Source organism: Arachis duranensis, chromosome 6 (genome assembly GCF_000817695.3).
Source record: "Arachis duranensis cultivar V14167 chromosome 6, aradu.V14167.gnm2.J7QH, whole genome shotgun sequence".
Lineage (NCBI taxonomy): Eukaryota > Viridiplantae > Streptophyta > Magnoliopsida > Fabales > Fabaceae > Arachis > Arachis duranensis.
Genome location: NC_029777.3, coordinates 47,485,259 through 47,501,903, shown reverse-complemented (window position 1 = coordinate 47,501,903; position 16,645 = coordinate 47,485,259). Strand labels below are relative to the sequence as shown.

At 38.3% G+C, this 16,645-nt stretch overlaps 1 non-coding gene across 1 annotated transcript; it reads right to left on the bottom strand.

Moving 5' to 3' along the window:
- Window positions 1-506: 506 nt before the first annotated feature.
- Window positions 507-614, bottom strand: LOC127739965 (small nucleolar RNA R71). The gene has a single exon (XR_008000706.1). It is a non-coding gene; the product is annotated as a small nucleolar RNA R71 (small nucleolar RNA).
- Window positions 615-16,645: the final 16,031 nt, after the last annotated feature.

The window sequence follows — 16,645 nt, the reverse complement described above, 5'->3', positions numbered from 1 at the left end:
CAGATCCTGAACCTGAAAGGACTCTAAGGAGGAAGCTAAGGGAAGCTAAAGCACAACCCTCTAGAGAGGACTTGACAGAAACATTAGAAAAAGAAGAAGACATGGCAGCCGAAAATAACAATAATGGCAACAATGCAAGGAAGATGCTTGGTGACTTCACTGCAACAAATTCCAACTTACATGGAATAAGCATCTCAATTCCTGCCATTGGAGCAAACAATTTTGAGCTAAAGCCTCAATTAGATTCTCTGATGCAACAGAATTGCAAGTTTTATTGACTTCCATCAGAAGATCCTTTTCAGTTCTTAACTGAATTCTTGCAGATCTGTGATACTGTTAAGACCAATGGGGTTGATCCCGAGGTCTACAGGCTTATGCTTTTCCCTTTTGCTGTAAGAGACAGAGCTAGAGTATGGTTGGACTCTCAACCTAAAGATAGCCTGAACTCTTGGGATAAGCTGGTCACGCCTTTCTTAGCCAAGTTCTTTCCTCCTCAAAAGCTGAGCAAGCTTAGAATGGATGTTCAAACCTTCAGACAAAAAGAAGGTGAATCCCTCAATGAAGCTTGGGAAAGATACAAGCAACTGACCAAAAAGTGTCCTTCTGACATGCTTTCAGAATAGACCATCCTGGATATATTCTATGATGGTCTGTCTGAATTGTCTAAGATGTCATTGGACCATTCTGCAGGTAGATCAATTCACCTAAAAAAATGCCTGCAGAAGCTCAGGAACTCATTGACATGGTTGCAAATAACTAGTTCATGTACACTTCTGAAAGGAATCCTGTGAGTAATGGGACACCTCAAAAGAAGGGAGTTCTTGAAATTGATGCTCTGAATGCCATATTGGCTTAGAACAAAATGTTGACTCAGCAAGTCAACATGATTTCTCAGAGCCTGAATGGATTACAAAATACATCCAACAGTACTAAAGAAGCATCTTTTGAAGAAGAAGATTATGATCCTGAGAACCCTGCAATGGCAGAGGTAAATTACATGGGTGAAGCCTTTGGCAACACCTATAACCCATCATGGAGAAATCATCCAAATTTTTCATGGAAGGATCCACAGAAGCAAGGCTTCAATAATAACAATGGTGGAAGAAACAGGTTTAGCAATAGCAAGCCTTTTCCATCATCCTCTCAGCAACAGACAGAGAATTCTGAGTAAAGCCCCTCTGGCTTAGCAAACATAGTCTCTGATCTATCTAAGGCCACTTTGAGTTTCATGAATGAAACAAGGTCCTCTATTAGAAATTTGGAGGCAGAAGTGGGTCAATTGAGTAAGAAAATCACTGAAACTCCTCCTAGTATACTATCCCAAGCAATACAGAAGAGAATCCAAAAAGAGAGTGCAAGGCCATTGATATAATCATCACGGCCGATTCCAAAGAGGAAGGGGAGGACGTGAATCCCAATGAGGAAGACATCATGGGACGTCTTCCAGACAGAAAGGAGTTCCTTATTGAGGACCTAAAGGAATTTGAGGCTCATATAGAGACCATAGAGATTCCATTAAACCTCCTTCTGCCATTCATGAGCTCTGAGAACTATTCTTCCTCTGAAGAGGATGAAGATGTAATTGAAGAGCAAGTTGGTCAATATCTAGGAGCCATTATGAAGCTGAATGCCAAGTTGTTTAGTAATGAGACTTGGGAAGATGAACCTCCCTTGCTCATTAGTGAACTAAATACATGGGTTCAGCAAACTTTACCTCAAAAGAAACAAGATCCTGGTAAATTCTTATGCCACTCTCTGTAGTAGAGAAACTGGGGATCTTTGAGGTACAAGCTGCAAGAATCTCATTAGAGATGGCAGACACGTCAATAAAACAAGCTTATGGATTGGTAGAGGACGTGTTAGTAAAGGTTAAATGCCTTTACATCCCTGCTGATTTCATAATCTTAGACACTGGGAAGGAGGAGGATGAATGCATCATCTTTGGAAGACCCTTCATAGCCACAGCAAGAGCTGTAATTCTTGTTGACAGAGGATAGCTAGTCCTTCAATTGAATGGGGACTACCTTTTATTTAAAGCTCAAGGATCTTCCTCTGCAACCATGGATAGGAAACATGAATAGCTTCTCTCAATGCAGAGTCAAACAGAGCCCCCACAGTCAAACTCTAAGTTTGGTGTTGGGAGGCCACAACCAAACTCTAAGTTTGGTGTTGAAACCCCATATTCAAACTCAAAATTTGGTGTTGGGAGGTCCCAACAATGCTCTGAATACCTGTGAGGCTCCATGAAAGCCCACTGTCAAGCTATTGACATTAAAGAAGCGCTTATTGGGAGGCAGCCCAATTTTTATTTATCTATATTTCTATTGTTCTTTTATGTTTTATTAGGTTTATGATCATGTGGAGTCATAAAACAATTGCAAAAATTAAAAGAAGAATAAAAAATAGCAGAACAAAAAGCACACCCTGGAGGAAGAGCTTACTGGCATTTAAACGCCATTAAGGAGCATCTGGCTGACGTTTAACGCCAGAACAGAGCATGAAGCTGGCGTTGGACACCAGAAATAAGCAGCAGTCTAGTGTTTAAATGCCAGGATTGCACCCTGAGAAAAGCTGGCGTTAAACGCTAGAAACAAGCAGCAAAGTGGCATTTAACGCCATAAACAAGCATACAGCTGGCGTTTAATGCCAGAAACAAGAATCAATCTAGCGTTAAACGCTAGTATTGCATATAAAGGGCGTTTTACACGCCTAAAGGGTGCAGGGATGAGAAATCCTTGACACCTCAGGATCTATAGATCCCACAGGATCACCTCAGGATCTGTGGACCCCACAGGATCCCCACCTACCTTATCCCTCTCTCTCACACCTTTTCATAACACTCTTCCCCAAACATCATTCACCAATCACCTCAATCACTCTTCCCCATCACCTCTACACCACTCACATCCATCCTCTCTTCCCTATAAATCCCACCTACCTTCAAATTCAAAATCTCTTTCCCACCCAAACCCACCCTAAATTACCGAACCCTACCCCCTCTCCCTCTACTATATAAACCCCTCCATCCTTCTTCATTTTCACACAACACAACCCTCTCTTCTCCCTCTTTGCCGAAACCTACACTTCTCTCCCTCTCCTCCATATCTTCTTTTTCTTCTTCCATTCTTCCTTCTTTTGCTCGAGGGCGAGCAACATTCTAAGTTTGGTGTGGTAAAGGCATAGCTTTTTGGTTTTTCCTTAACCATTTATGGCACCTAAGGTCGGAGAAACCTCTAGAAAGAGGAAAGGGAAGACTAAAGCTTCCACCTCCGAGTCATGGGAGATGGAGAGATTCATCTCAAAGGTCCATCAAGACCACTTCTATGATGTTATGGCCAAGAAGAAGGTGATCCCTGAGGTTCCTTTCATGCTCAAGAAAAATGAGTATCCGGAGATCCGACATGAGATCCAAAGAAGAGGTTGGGAAGTTCTCACCAACCCCATTCAACAAGTCAGAATCTTAATGGTTCAAGAGTTCTATGCAAATGCATGGATCACTAGGAACCATGATCAAAGTATGAACCCGAATCCAAATAATTATCTTACAATGGTTCGAGGGAAATGCTTAAAATTCAGTCCGGAGAATGTAAGGTTGGCATTCAACTTGCCTATGATGCAAGAAGACGCACGCCCCTACACTAGAAGGGTCAACTTTGATCAAAGGTTGGACCAAGTCCTCATGGACATATGTGTGGAAGGAGCTCAATGGAAAAGAGACTCAAAAGGCAAGCCAGTTCAATTGAGAAGACTGGACCTTAAGTATTTGGCTAGAGGATGGATGGTTGGAGTTCCTCCAACACTCCATCATCCCCACTAGAAACCAATCCGAAGTAACTGTGGATTGGGCCATCATGATCCATAGCATCATGATTGGAGAAGAAGTAGAAGTTCATGAAGTCATCTCTCTAGAACTCTACAAAGTACCCAAAAAGCCCTCCAATTTGGCAAGGCTAGCTTTTCCTCATCTCATTTGCCATCTATGCTACTTAGCTGGAGTTGTCATAGAAGGAGACATCCTCCTTGAAGAGGACAACCCCATCACTAAGAAGAGGATGCAGCAAACAAGAGAGCCCATTCATGGATCTCAAGAGACGCATGAGGAAGCTCATCATCAAGATATCCCTGAGATGCCTCAAGGGATGCATTTTCCTCCAAATAACTATTGGGAACAACTCAACACTTCTCTAGAAGGATTGAGTCTTGACATGAACCAATTAAGGGTGGAATACCAAGAGCACTCCATCATTCTCAATGAGATTAGAAAAGATCAAAGAGCTCTAAGGGAGGAGCAACAAAGGCAAGGAAGAGACTTAGAGATGCTCAAGAACACCATTGGTCCTTCAAGAAGAAGGCACCACCATTACTAAGGTGGACTCATTCCTTAACTTCCTTGTTCTCATTTCTCTGTTTTTCGGTTTTCAATCTTTGTGTTTGTCTATGTTTGTGTCTTTATTACATGATCATTAGTGTCTAGTGTCTATGTCCTAAGGCTATGAATAATTCCATGAATCCTTCACCTTTCTTAAATGAAAAATGTTTTTAAAACAAAAGAACAAGAAGTACATGAGTTTCGAATTCATCCTTGAAATTAGTTTAATTATATTGATGTGGTGACAATACTTTTTGTTTTCTGAATGAATGCTTGAACAGTGCATATTTTTTATCTTGTTATTTATGAATGTTAAAATTGTTGGCGCTTGAAAGAATGATGAAAAAGAGAAATGTTATTGATGATCTGAAAAATCATAAAATTGATTCTTAAAGCAAGAAAAAGCAGTGAATAAAAAGCTTGCGAAAAAAATGCGAAAAAAAATAATAACAAAAAAAAGCAAGCAGAAAAAGCCAATAGCCCTTAAAACCAAAAGGCATGGGTAAAATGAATCCAAGGCTTTGAGCATCAATGAATAGGAGGGCCCGAGGAAATAAAATCCAGGCCTAAGCGGCTAAATCAAGCTGTCCCTAACCATGTGCTTGTGTCATGAATGTCCAAGTGAAAAGCTTGAGACCGAGTGGTTAAAGTCATAATCCAAAGCAAAAAGAGTGTGCTTAAGAGCTCTGGACACCTCTAACTGGGGACTTTAGCAAAGCTGAGTCACAATCTGAAAAGGTTCACTTAGTCATGTGTGTGTGGCATTTATGTATCCGGTGGTAATACTGGAAAACAAAGTGCTTAGGGCCACGGCCAAGACTCATAAGTAGTTGTGTTCAAGAATCAACATACTTAACTAGGAGAATCAATAACACCATCCGAAATTCTAATTTTCCTAGAGAAGCCAATCATTCTGAACTTCAAAGGAAAAAGTGAGATGCCAAAACTGTTCAGAAGCAAAAAGCTACAAGTCCCGCTCATCTAATTAGAATTAATATTCATTGATATTTTGGAATTTATAGTATATTCTCTTCTTTTTATCCTATTTGATTTTCAGTTGCTTGGGGACAAGCAACAATTTAAGTTTGGTGTTGTGATGAGCGGATAATTTATACGCTTTTTGGCATTATTTTTAGGTAGTTTTTAGTAGGATCTAGCAACTTTTAAGGATATTTTTATTAGTTTTTATGAAAAATTCACATTTCTGGACTTTACTATGAGTTTGTGTATTTTTCTGTGATTTCAGGTATTTTCTGGCTGAAATTGAGGGATCTGAGCAAAAATCTGATAGGAGGCTGACAAAGGACTACTGATGCTGTTGGATTCTGACCTCCCTGCACTAGAAATGGATTTTCTGGAGCTATAGAACTCCAAATGGCGCGCTCTCAACTGCGTTGGAAATTAGACATCCAGGGCTTTCCATCAATATATGATAGTTCATACTTCATTCAATTTTTGACGACGCAAACTGGCGTTCAACGCCAGTTTCATGCTGCATTATGGAGTAAAACGCCAGAAACACATCACAAACCAGAGTTAAACACCAAAAACACGTTACAACTTGGTGTTTAACTCCAAGATAAGCCTCTACATGTGTAAAGCTCAAGCTCAGCCCAAGCACACATCAAAGTGAGCCCCAGAAGTGGATTTCTGCACTTAGACTTATTTCTGTAAACCCTAGTAGCTGGTTTAGTATAAATAGAATCTTCCACTATTGTATTAGACATCTTTGACCATATCTTTGATCAGTTTATGCGATCTTAGACATTAGGGGCTGGCTTCTCGGCCATACCTGGACCTTGTTCTTATGTATTTTCAACGGTGGAGTTTCTACACACCATAGATTAAAGTGTGGAGCTCTGCTGTACCTCGAGAATTAATGCAAAGTACTACTGTTTTTCTATTCAACTATCGTTTATTTCTATTCTAAGATATCCATTCACGCCTAAGAACCTGATGAATGTGATGATTATGTGACGCACATCATCATTCTCACATATGAACGCGTGCCTGACAACCACTTACGTTCTACAAGTAAACAAGCTAGAATGAGTATCTCTTGGGTTCCTTAACCATAATCTTCGTGGTATAAGCTAGAATCCATTGGCAGCATTCTTCAGAATCTGGAAAGTCTAAACCTTGTCTGTGGTATTCCGAGTAGGATTCAGGGATTGAATGACTGTGACGAGCTTCAAACTCGCGAGTGTTGGGCGTAGTGACAGACGCAAAATGATCAATGGATCCTATTCCAACATGATCGAGAACTGACAGATGATAGCCGTGCTGTGACAGAGCACCTAGACCATTTTCACTGAAAGGATGGATGGTAGCCATTGACAACGGTGATCCCCAACATACAGCTTGCCATGGAAAGGAATATGCACGATTGGATGGAGACAGCCGGAAAGCAGACATTCAAAGAGCCATACAGCACCTTCATACGCTTATCTGAAATTCCCACCGAGGAATTACATAAGTATCTTTATCTTTATTTCAGGCTTTATTTATCTTTATATTCGAAATCCATTATAACCATTTGAATCCGCCTGACTGAGATTTACAAGGTGACCATATCTTGTGAACATAACTGGGTCACAATAGCAAACTTAAATTGTTGCTTGTCCCCAAGCAACTGAAAATCAAATAGGATAAAAAGAAGAGAATATACTATAAATCCCAAAATATCAATGAATATTAGTTCTAATTAGATAAACGGGACTAGTAGCTTTTTGCTTTTGAATAGTTTTGGCATCTCACTTTATCCTTTTAACTTTAGAATGATTGCCATCTCTAGGAATTCAGAGTTCAGATAGTGTTATTGATTCTCCTAGTTAAGTATGTTGATTCTTGAATACAGCTACTTTATGAGTCTTGGCCATGGTCCTAAGCACTTTATTTTCCAGTATTACCACCGAATACATAAATGCCACAGACACATGACTGGGTGAACCTTTTTAGATTGTGACTCAGCTTTGCTAAAGTCCCCAGTTAGAGGTGTCCAGAGCTCTTAAGCACACTCTTTTGCTTTAGACCACGACTTTAACCACTCAGTCTCAAGCTTTTCACTTGGACCTTCATGACACAAGCACATGGTTAGGGACAGCTTGATTTAGCCGCTTAGGCCTGGATTTTATTTCCTTGGGCCCTCCTATCCATTAATGCTCAAAGCCTTGGATCCTTTTTACCCTTGCCTTTCGGTTTTAATGGATATTGGCTTTTCCTGCTTGCTTTTTCTTTTTATTATTATTTTTTTTGCCATTTTTTTCTCGCAAGCTTTTTATTCACTGCTTTTTCTTGCTTCAATAATCAATTTTATGATTTTTCAGATCATCAATAACATTTCTCTTTTTCATCATTCTTTCAAGATCCAACAAGTTTAACATTCATAAACAACAAGATCAAAATTATGCACTGTTCAAGCATTCATTCAGAAAATAAAAAGTATTGTCACCACATCAATATAATTAAACTAATTTCAAGGATGAATTCGAAACTCATGTACTTCTTGTTCTTTTGTTTTAAAAGCATTTTTCATTTAAGAAATGTGAAGGATTCATGGAATTATTCATAGCCTTAGGACATAGACAAACATAAAGCTCAAAAACCAAAAAATAGAGAAATGAGAACAAGGAAGTTAAGGAATGAGTCCACCTTAGTGATGGTGGCGCCTTCTTCTTGAAGGACCAATGGTGTTCTTGAGCTCCTCTATATCTCTTCCTTGCCTTTATTGCTCCTCCCTCATAGCTCTTTGATCTTCTCTAATCTCATTGAGAATGATGGAGTGCTCTTGGTGTTCCACCCTTAATTGGTTCATGTCATGACTCAATCCTTCTAGAGAAGTGTTGAGTTGTTCCCAATAGTTGTTTGGAGGAAAATGCATCCCTTGAGGCATCTCAGAGATTTCTTGATGATGAGCTTCCTCATGCGTCTCTTGAGATCCATGAATGGGCTCTCTTGTTTGCTCCATCCTCTTCTTAGTGATGGGCTTGTCTTTTTAAATGAGGATGTCTCCTTCTATGACAACTCCAGCTAAGTAGCATAGATGGCAAATGAGATGAGGAAAAGCTAGTCTTGCCAAGGTGGAGGGCTTTTCGGCTACTTTGTAGAGTTCTAGAGAAATGACTTCATGAACTTCTACTTCCTCTCCAATCATGATGCTATGGATCATGATGGCCCGATCCACAGTTACTTCGGATTGGTTGCTAGTAGGGATGATGGAGTGTTGGATGAACTCCAACCATCCTCTAGCCACGGGCTTAAGGTCCAGTCTTCTCAGTTGAACCGGCTTGCCTTTTGAGTCTCCTTTCCATTGAGCTCCTTCCACATATATGTCCATTAGGACTTGGTCTAACCTTTGATCAAAATTGACACTTCTAGTGTAGGGGCGTGCGTCTTCTTGCATCATAGGTAAGTTGAATGCCAACCTTACATTCTCCGGACTGAAATCTAAGCATTTTCCCCAAACCATTGTAAGATAATTCTTTGGATTCGGGTTCATACTTTGGTCATGGTTCCCAATGATACATGCATTTTCATAGAACTCTTGAACCATTAAGGTTCTGACTTGTTGAATGGGGTTGGTGAGAACTTCCCAACCTCTTCTTTGGATCTCATGTCGGATCTCTGGATACTCATTTTTCTTGAGCATGAAAGGGATCATAGGGATCACCTTCTTCTTGGCCACAACTTCATAGAAGTGGTCTTGATGGACCTTTGAGATGAATCTCTCCATCTACCATGACTCAAAGGTGTAAGCTTTAGTCTTCACTTTCCTCTTTCTGGAGGTTTATCCGGCCTTAGGTGCTATAAATGGTTATGGAAAAACAAAAAAGCTATGCTTTTACCATACTAAACTTAGAATGTTGCTCGCCCTCGAGCAAAAGAATAAAGAATGGAAGAAGAAGAAGAAGATATGGAGTAGAGGGAGAGAAGTGTAGGTTTTGGCCAAGGGGAGAAGAGAGGGTTGTGTTGTGTGAAAATGAAGAAGGATGGAGGGGTTTATATAGTGGAGGGAGAGGGGGTAGGGTTCGGTCATTTAGGGTGGGGTTGGGTGGGAAAGAGATTTTGAATTTAAAGGTAGGTGGGGTTTATGGGGAAGAGAGGATGGATGTGAGTGGTGAAGAGGTGATGGGGAAGAGTAATTGAGGTGATTGGTGAATGATGTTTGGGGAAGAGTGTTATGAAAAGGTGTGAGAGTGAGGGATAAGGTAAGTGGGGATGCTGTGGGGTCCACAGATCCTGAGGTGTCAAGGATTTCTCATCCTTGTACCCTTTAGGCATGAAAAACGCCCTTTATATGCAATCCTGGCGTTTAACGCCAAATTGATGCTTGTTTCTGGCGTTAAACGCCAGCTCTATGCTTGTTTCTGGCGTTAAACGCCACGTTGCTGCTTGTTTCTGGCGTTTAACGCCAGCTTTCCTCAGAGTGCAATCCTGGCATTTAAACGCCAGACTGTTGCTTGTTTCTGGCATTCAACGCCACCTTCATGCTTTATTCTGGCGTTAAACGCCAGCCAGATGCTCCTTACTGGCGTTGAAATGCCAGTAAGCTCTTCCTCCAGGGTATGCTTTTTCTTCTGCTGTTTTTGATTCTGTTTTTAATTTTTGCAATTGTTTTGTGACTCCACATGATCACAAACCTAATAAAACATAAAAGAAGAATAGAAATATAGATAAATAAAAATTGGGTTGCCTCCCAATAAGCGCTTCTTTAATGTCAATAGCTTGACAGTGGGCTCTCATGGAGCCTCATAGGTATTCAGAGCGTTGTTGGGACCTCCCAACAACCAACTTAGAGTTTGAATGTGGGGGTTCAACACCAAACCTAGAGTTTGGTTATGCCCTCCCAACATCAAACATAGAGTTTGACTATGGGGGCACTGTTTAACTCTGCATTGAGAGAAGCTGTTCATGCTTCCTCTCCATGGTTGCAGAGGAAGATCCTTGAGCTTTAAATACAAGGTAGTCCCCATTCAATTAAAGGACTAGCTCTCTTCTGTCAACATCAATTACAGCTCTTGTTGTGGCTAGGAAGGGTCTTCCAATAATGATGCATTGACGTTAGGATTTTTGCTAGTAAATAATTTTATAAAAATAATCGCGTTGTAGATATAGATTCTAAACCAGCAGAAATCCCTTCGTACAAAATTTTTGGTTGTCACAAGTAACAAACCGCTAAATAAATTGATAACCAAAGTATTTAAACCTCGGGTCATCTTCTCAAGGAATCGCAGGGAGGTATGTTCTTATTATTGGTTATGAGTTTGTAAATTGGGGGTTTTAAGATTGAAGAATGAATATGGCAATTAATTTAAATGGCAATTAAAATAAATAAATACCGTAAAGCAAACCTTTTGGCAAGGTACAAGAAATTGGAAGTCCAGAGTTAGTTATTCTTATCAATAATAATGAAAGTTGAATCTTAATTCCACTTAGTTAACCTTTGCTAAAGCAAAGGAAAGTCAAGGGACTAATTAGTTTGACCTTCGAACACTATTTATTTCCTAAGAAAAGGTTGGGATTATTGAAGCTCAATTCAATTAGCAAAGATAACTCCTGAGTTACTGATTTCTTAACCAAGACCAAAAAGGGAAAAGTAAATTAATTCTACTGGAATGAAAATGTCTTCAGATTGGGAATAATCAATGGCATAAATAAAAGAAGGCAATATTAAACTGAAATACCTCAAAAAACATTAAATAAGAAAATCATCATGAATGTGGCATAAGCCAAATAGGCAACATAACTAATATAAGCATTAAAGTATCTGAAATTAAGAAATAAATATAAAGTAAAAGAACATTTAACCTGATGAAGAGTTGAAATAAATCCTAATTTCTAAAAATCCTAATTTCTAAATCCTAAGAGAGAGGAGAGAGCCTCTCTCTCTAAAAACTACATCTAAACTACAAATTGTGAATTATGAGAGCCTGATTTGAAGTCCCCTTCATTCCTTCACTTTGCAGCCTTTAATCTGTGTTTTCTAGGCTTGAAACTGGGCCGGAAAGAGCCCAGGATTCGCTGTTTGCGAAATCTGCCACGCTAATTTTCGCAGATGCGATGCGTCCTCATGGATGACGCGTTCGCGTCGTCTATCTGTACGGCCACTATGGCAAATTATATATCAAATTGAAGCCTCGAACGTTAGCTTTCCATCGCAAGTGAAACCGCGTCATTTGGATCTCTGTAGCTCAAGTTATGGTCATTTTAGTGCAAGAGAGTCAAGCTGACAGCTTTGCAGTTTCTCCAACTTCTTGTATTTCTTCCACTTTTGCATGCTTCCTTTCCATCCTCCAAGCCATTCCTGCCCTATAATATCTGAAACACTTAACACACATATCAAGGCATCTAATGGTAATAAGAGAGGATTAATAATAAGCAAATATAAGATCAAAGAAGCATGTTTTCAATCATAGCACGAAATCAGGAAGGAAAATGTAAAACATGCGAATTGTATGAATAAGTGAGTAAAGAGTTGATAAAAAACACTCAATTGAGCATAAGATACACCATAAAATAGTGGTTTATCATGCATTCATCCTCCTCCTTCCCAGTGTCTAATATTATGAAATCAGCAGGGATGTAAAGGCCTTTAACCTTCACTAACACGTCCTCTACCAATCCATAAGTTTGTTTTATTAACTTGTCTGCCATCTCTAATGAGATTCTTGCAGCTTGTAACTCAAAGATCCCCAGTTTCTCCATTACAGAGAGTGGCATAAGATTTATACCTGACCCCAAGTCACACACAGCCTTCTCAAAGGTCATGGTGCCTATGGTATAGGGTATTAAGAATTTACCAGGATCATGTTTCTTTTAAGGTAAAGTTTGCTGAACCCATCTATTTAATTCACTAATGAGCAAGGGAGGTTCATCTTCCCAAGTCTCATTACCAAACAACTTGGCATTCAGCTTCATGATGGCTCCTAGATATTGAGCAACTTGCTCTTCAGTTACATCTTCATCCTCTTCAGAGGAAGAATAGTTCTTAGAGCTCATGAATGGCAGAGGAAGGTTTAATAGAATATCTATGGTCTCTATATGAGCCTCAGATTCCTTTAGGTACTCAACAGGGAACTCCTTTCTGTCTGGAAGACGTCCCATGAGGTCTTCCTCATTGGGATTCACGTCCTCCCCTTCCTCTTTGGATTCGGCCATGATGATTATATCAATGGCCTTGCACTCTCTTTTTGGATTCTCTTCTGTATTGCTTGGGAGAGTACTAGGAGGAGTTTCAGTGATTTTCTTACTCAGCTGACCCACTTGTGCCTCCAAATTTCTAATGGAGGACCTTGTTTCATTCATGAAACTCAAAGTGGCCTTAGATAGATCAGAGACTATGTTTGCTAAGCTAGAGGGGCTCTGCTCAGAATTCTCTGTCTGTTGCTGAGAGGATGATGGAAAAGGCTTGCTATTGCTAAACCTGTTTCTTCCACCATTGTTATTATTGTAGCCTTTCTTCTGTGGATCCTTCCATGAAAAATTTGGATGATTTCTCCATGATGAGTTATAGGTGTTGCCAAAGGCTTCACCCATGTAATTTACCTCTGCCATTGCAGGGATCTCAGGATCATAAGCTTCTTCTTCAAAAGATATTTTTTTAGTACTGTGGATGCATTTTGCAATCCATTCAGACTCTGAGAAATCATGTTGACTTGCTTGAGTCAACATTTTGTTCTGAGCCAGTATGGCATTCAGAGCATCAATTTCAAGAACTCCTTTCCTTTGAGGTGTCCCATTACTCACATGATTCCTTTCAGAAGTGTACATGAACTGGTTATTTGCAACAATGTCAATGAGTTCCTGAGCTTCTGTAGGCGTTTTCTTTAGGTGAATAGATCCACCTACCGAATGGTCCAATGACATCTTAGACAATTCAGACAGACCATGATAAAATATATCCAGGATGGTCCATTCTGAAAGCATGTCAGAAGGACACTTTTTGGTCAGTTGCTTGTATCTTTCCCAAGTTTCATAGAGGGATTCACCTTCTTTTTGTCTGAAGGTTTGAACATCCACTCTAAGCTTGCTCAGCTGTTGAGGAGGAAATAACTTGGCTAAGAAAGCCATGACAAGCTTATCCCAAGAGTTCAGGCTATCTTTAGGTTAAGAGTCTAACCATACTCTAGCTCTGTCTCTTACAGCAAAAGGGAAAAGCATAAGCCTACAGACCTCGGGATCAACCCCATTAGTCTTAACAGTATCACAGATCTGCAAGAATTCAGTTAAGAACTAAAAAGGATCTTTTGATGGAAGTCCATAAAACTTGCAATTCTGTTGCATCAGAGAAACTAATTGAGGCTTTAGCTCAAAATTGTTTGCTCTAATGGCAGGAATTGAGATGCTTCTTCAATGTAAGTTGGAATTTGGTGTAGTGAAGTCACAAAGCATCTTCCTTGCATTGTTGGCATTGTTGTTATTTTTGGCTGCCATGTCTTCTTCTTTTTCGAATGTTTCTGTCAAGTCCTCTCCAGAGGGTTGTGCTTTAGCTTCCCTTAGCTTCCTCCTTAGAGTCCTTTCAGGTTAAGGATCTACTTTAACAAGAATGTCCTTGTCCTTGCTCCTGCTCATATGAAAAAGAAAAGAACAGAAAGAAGAGGAATCCTCTATGTCACAGTATAGAGATTCCTTTATGTGAGTAGAAGAAGAAAAGAATAGAAGAAGGAGAAGAGAAAAATTTGAACACAGAGGATAAGAGAGGGTTCGAATTTTTAGATGAAGAGAAGTGTTAGTAAATAAATAAATAAATAGAAGAAGATGAGAGGGGAGTAATTTTGAAAATTAATTAAAAGGAAAAGGAAAATATTTTTATTTTTATTTTAAAATTAGTTAGTATTCAAAAAATAAGAGGAGAAATAAAATTAAAACTAAAATTTAAAATAATTATTTAATTAAAAAGAATTTTGAAAAAGAGTGAGGAATTTTCAAAAATTAGAGAGAGAAAAGTAGTTAAGTGGTTTTGAAAAAGATAAGAAATAGTAAAACAAACAAAAATTCAATTAGTTAGTTGAAAAAGATTTGAAAATCAATTTTGAAAAGATAAGAAGTTAGAAAAGATTTTAAGATTGGTTTTGAAAAAGATATGATTGAAACTCATTTTGAAAGAGATTTGAAAAGGAAGTTAAAAAGATTTGATTTTTTTAAAATTAAAATTGATTACTTGACTAACAAGAAACTAAAAATATGATTCTAAAATTTAAACTTTGAATCTTTCTTAACAAGAAAGTAATAAACTTGAAATTTTTGAATCAATCACATTAATTGTTAGTATAATTTTCGAAAATAAAAGATAAAATTAAGAAAAAGATTTAGAAAATAAATTTTAGAGAATTTTCGAAAATAAAAAAAGAAAAAGATTTGATTTTTGAAAAAGTTTTGAAAAGAGAAGATTTTTAAAATTGAAATCTTGACTTGACTAACAAGAACAACTAATTTTAAAAATTTTTGACTAAGTCAACCTAAAGATTTCGAAAATTGTGAGGAAAATAAGGAAAAGATATATTTTTTTATTTTTGAATTTTTAATGATGAGAGAGAAAAACACAAAAATGACTCAAAACAAGAAAATGCAAGATCAAAACACATAATGCATGCAAGAACACTTTGAATGTCAAGATGAACACCACGAACACATTGAAGATCATGATGAACATCAAGAACTTATTTTTGAAAAATTTTCAAGAAAAGAAAATATGCAAGACACCAAACTTAAAAATTTTTTTAATGCTTAGACACTAACAAATGAAAAATGCATATGAAAAACAACAAAAGAAACAAAACAAGAAAATATGAAGATCAAACAAAGAAAATCCTCAAGAACAACTTGAAGATCATGAAGAACACATTAAGGATGCTGCCCATGGATTCTAGCTTATACCACGAAGACTTTGGTCTCACGGATCTGCATGCTCTGTTGTCAAGAGAGGCAATCAGACTTGTGAGCCAAGAACCCAAGAGATACTTATTCAGTATAAGGTAGAATAGAAGTGGTTGTCACGCACGTGTTCATAGGTTGAGAATGGTGATAAGTGTCACGGATCATCACATTCATCATGGTTAAGTACGAATAAATATCTTAGATAGAAACAAGCGTGTTTGAATGGAAAACAGAAGTAATTGCATTAATTCATCGAGACACAGCAGAGCTCCCCACCCCCAACAATGGAGTTTAGAGACTCATGCCATCAAAAAGTACAAAGTTCATATCTAAAATGTTATGAGGTACAGAATAAATCTCTAAAAGTTGTTTAAATACGAAACTAGTAACCTAGGTTTACAGAAAATGAGTAAACTAAGATAGATAGTGCAGAAATCCACTTCCAGAGCCCACTTGGTGTGTGCTGGGGCTGAGACTTGAGCTTTTCATGTGCCTGGGCTGTTTCTAGAGTTAAACGCCAGGTTGTAACTTGTCTTGGGCGTTTAACTCCAACTTGTAACCTATTTCTGGCGTTTAACGCCAGAATGGAACATGAAACTGGCGTTAAACATCAGTTTACATCATTTATCTTCAAGCAAAGTATGAACTATTATATATTGTTGGAAAGCCCTGGATGTATACTTTCCAACAAAATTGATAGCACGCCAATTGGATTCCCGTGGCTCTAGAAAATCTATTCCGAGTGCAGGGAGGTCAGAATCCAACAGCATCAGCAGTCCTTTTTCAGCCTGAATCAGATTTTTGGTCAGATCCTTCAATTTCAGCTAAAAAATACCTGAAATCACAGAAAAAACACACAAACTCATAGTAAAATCCAGAAATATGAATTTTTCATTAAAACTAATAAAAACATACTAAAAAGTAGAACTTACTAAAAACTACCTAAAAACAACGCTAAAAAGCGTATAAATTATCCGCTCATCACAACACCAAACTTAAATTGTTGCTTGTCCCCAAGTAAATGAAAATCAAATAGGATAAAAATAAGAGAATATGCTATAAATTCCAAAATATCAATGAAGCTTAGTTCTAATTAGATGAGCAGGACTAGTAGCTTTTTGCTTCTAAACAGTTTTGGCATCTCACTTTATCCTTTGATGTTTAGAATGATTGGCATCTATAGGAACTCAGAATTCAGATAGTGTTATTGATTTTCCTAGTTTAGTATGTTGATTCTTGAACACAGCTACTTTATTGGTCTTGGATGTGGCCCTAAGCACTTTGTTTTCCAGTATTACCACCGGATACACAAATGCCACAAACACATAACTGGGTGAACCTTTTCAGATTGTGACTCAACTTTGCTAAAGTCCCCAGTTAGAGGTGTCCAGAGTTCTTAAG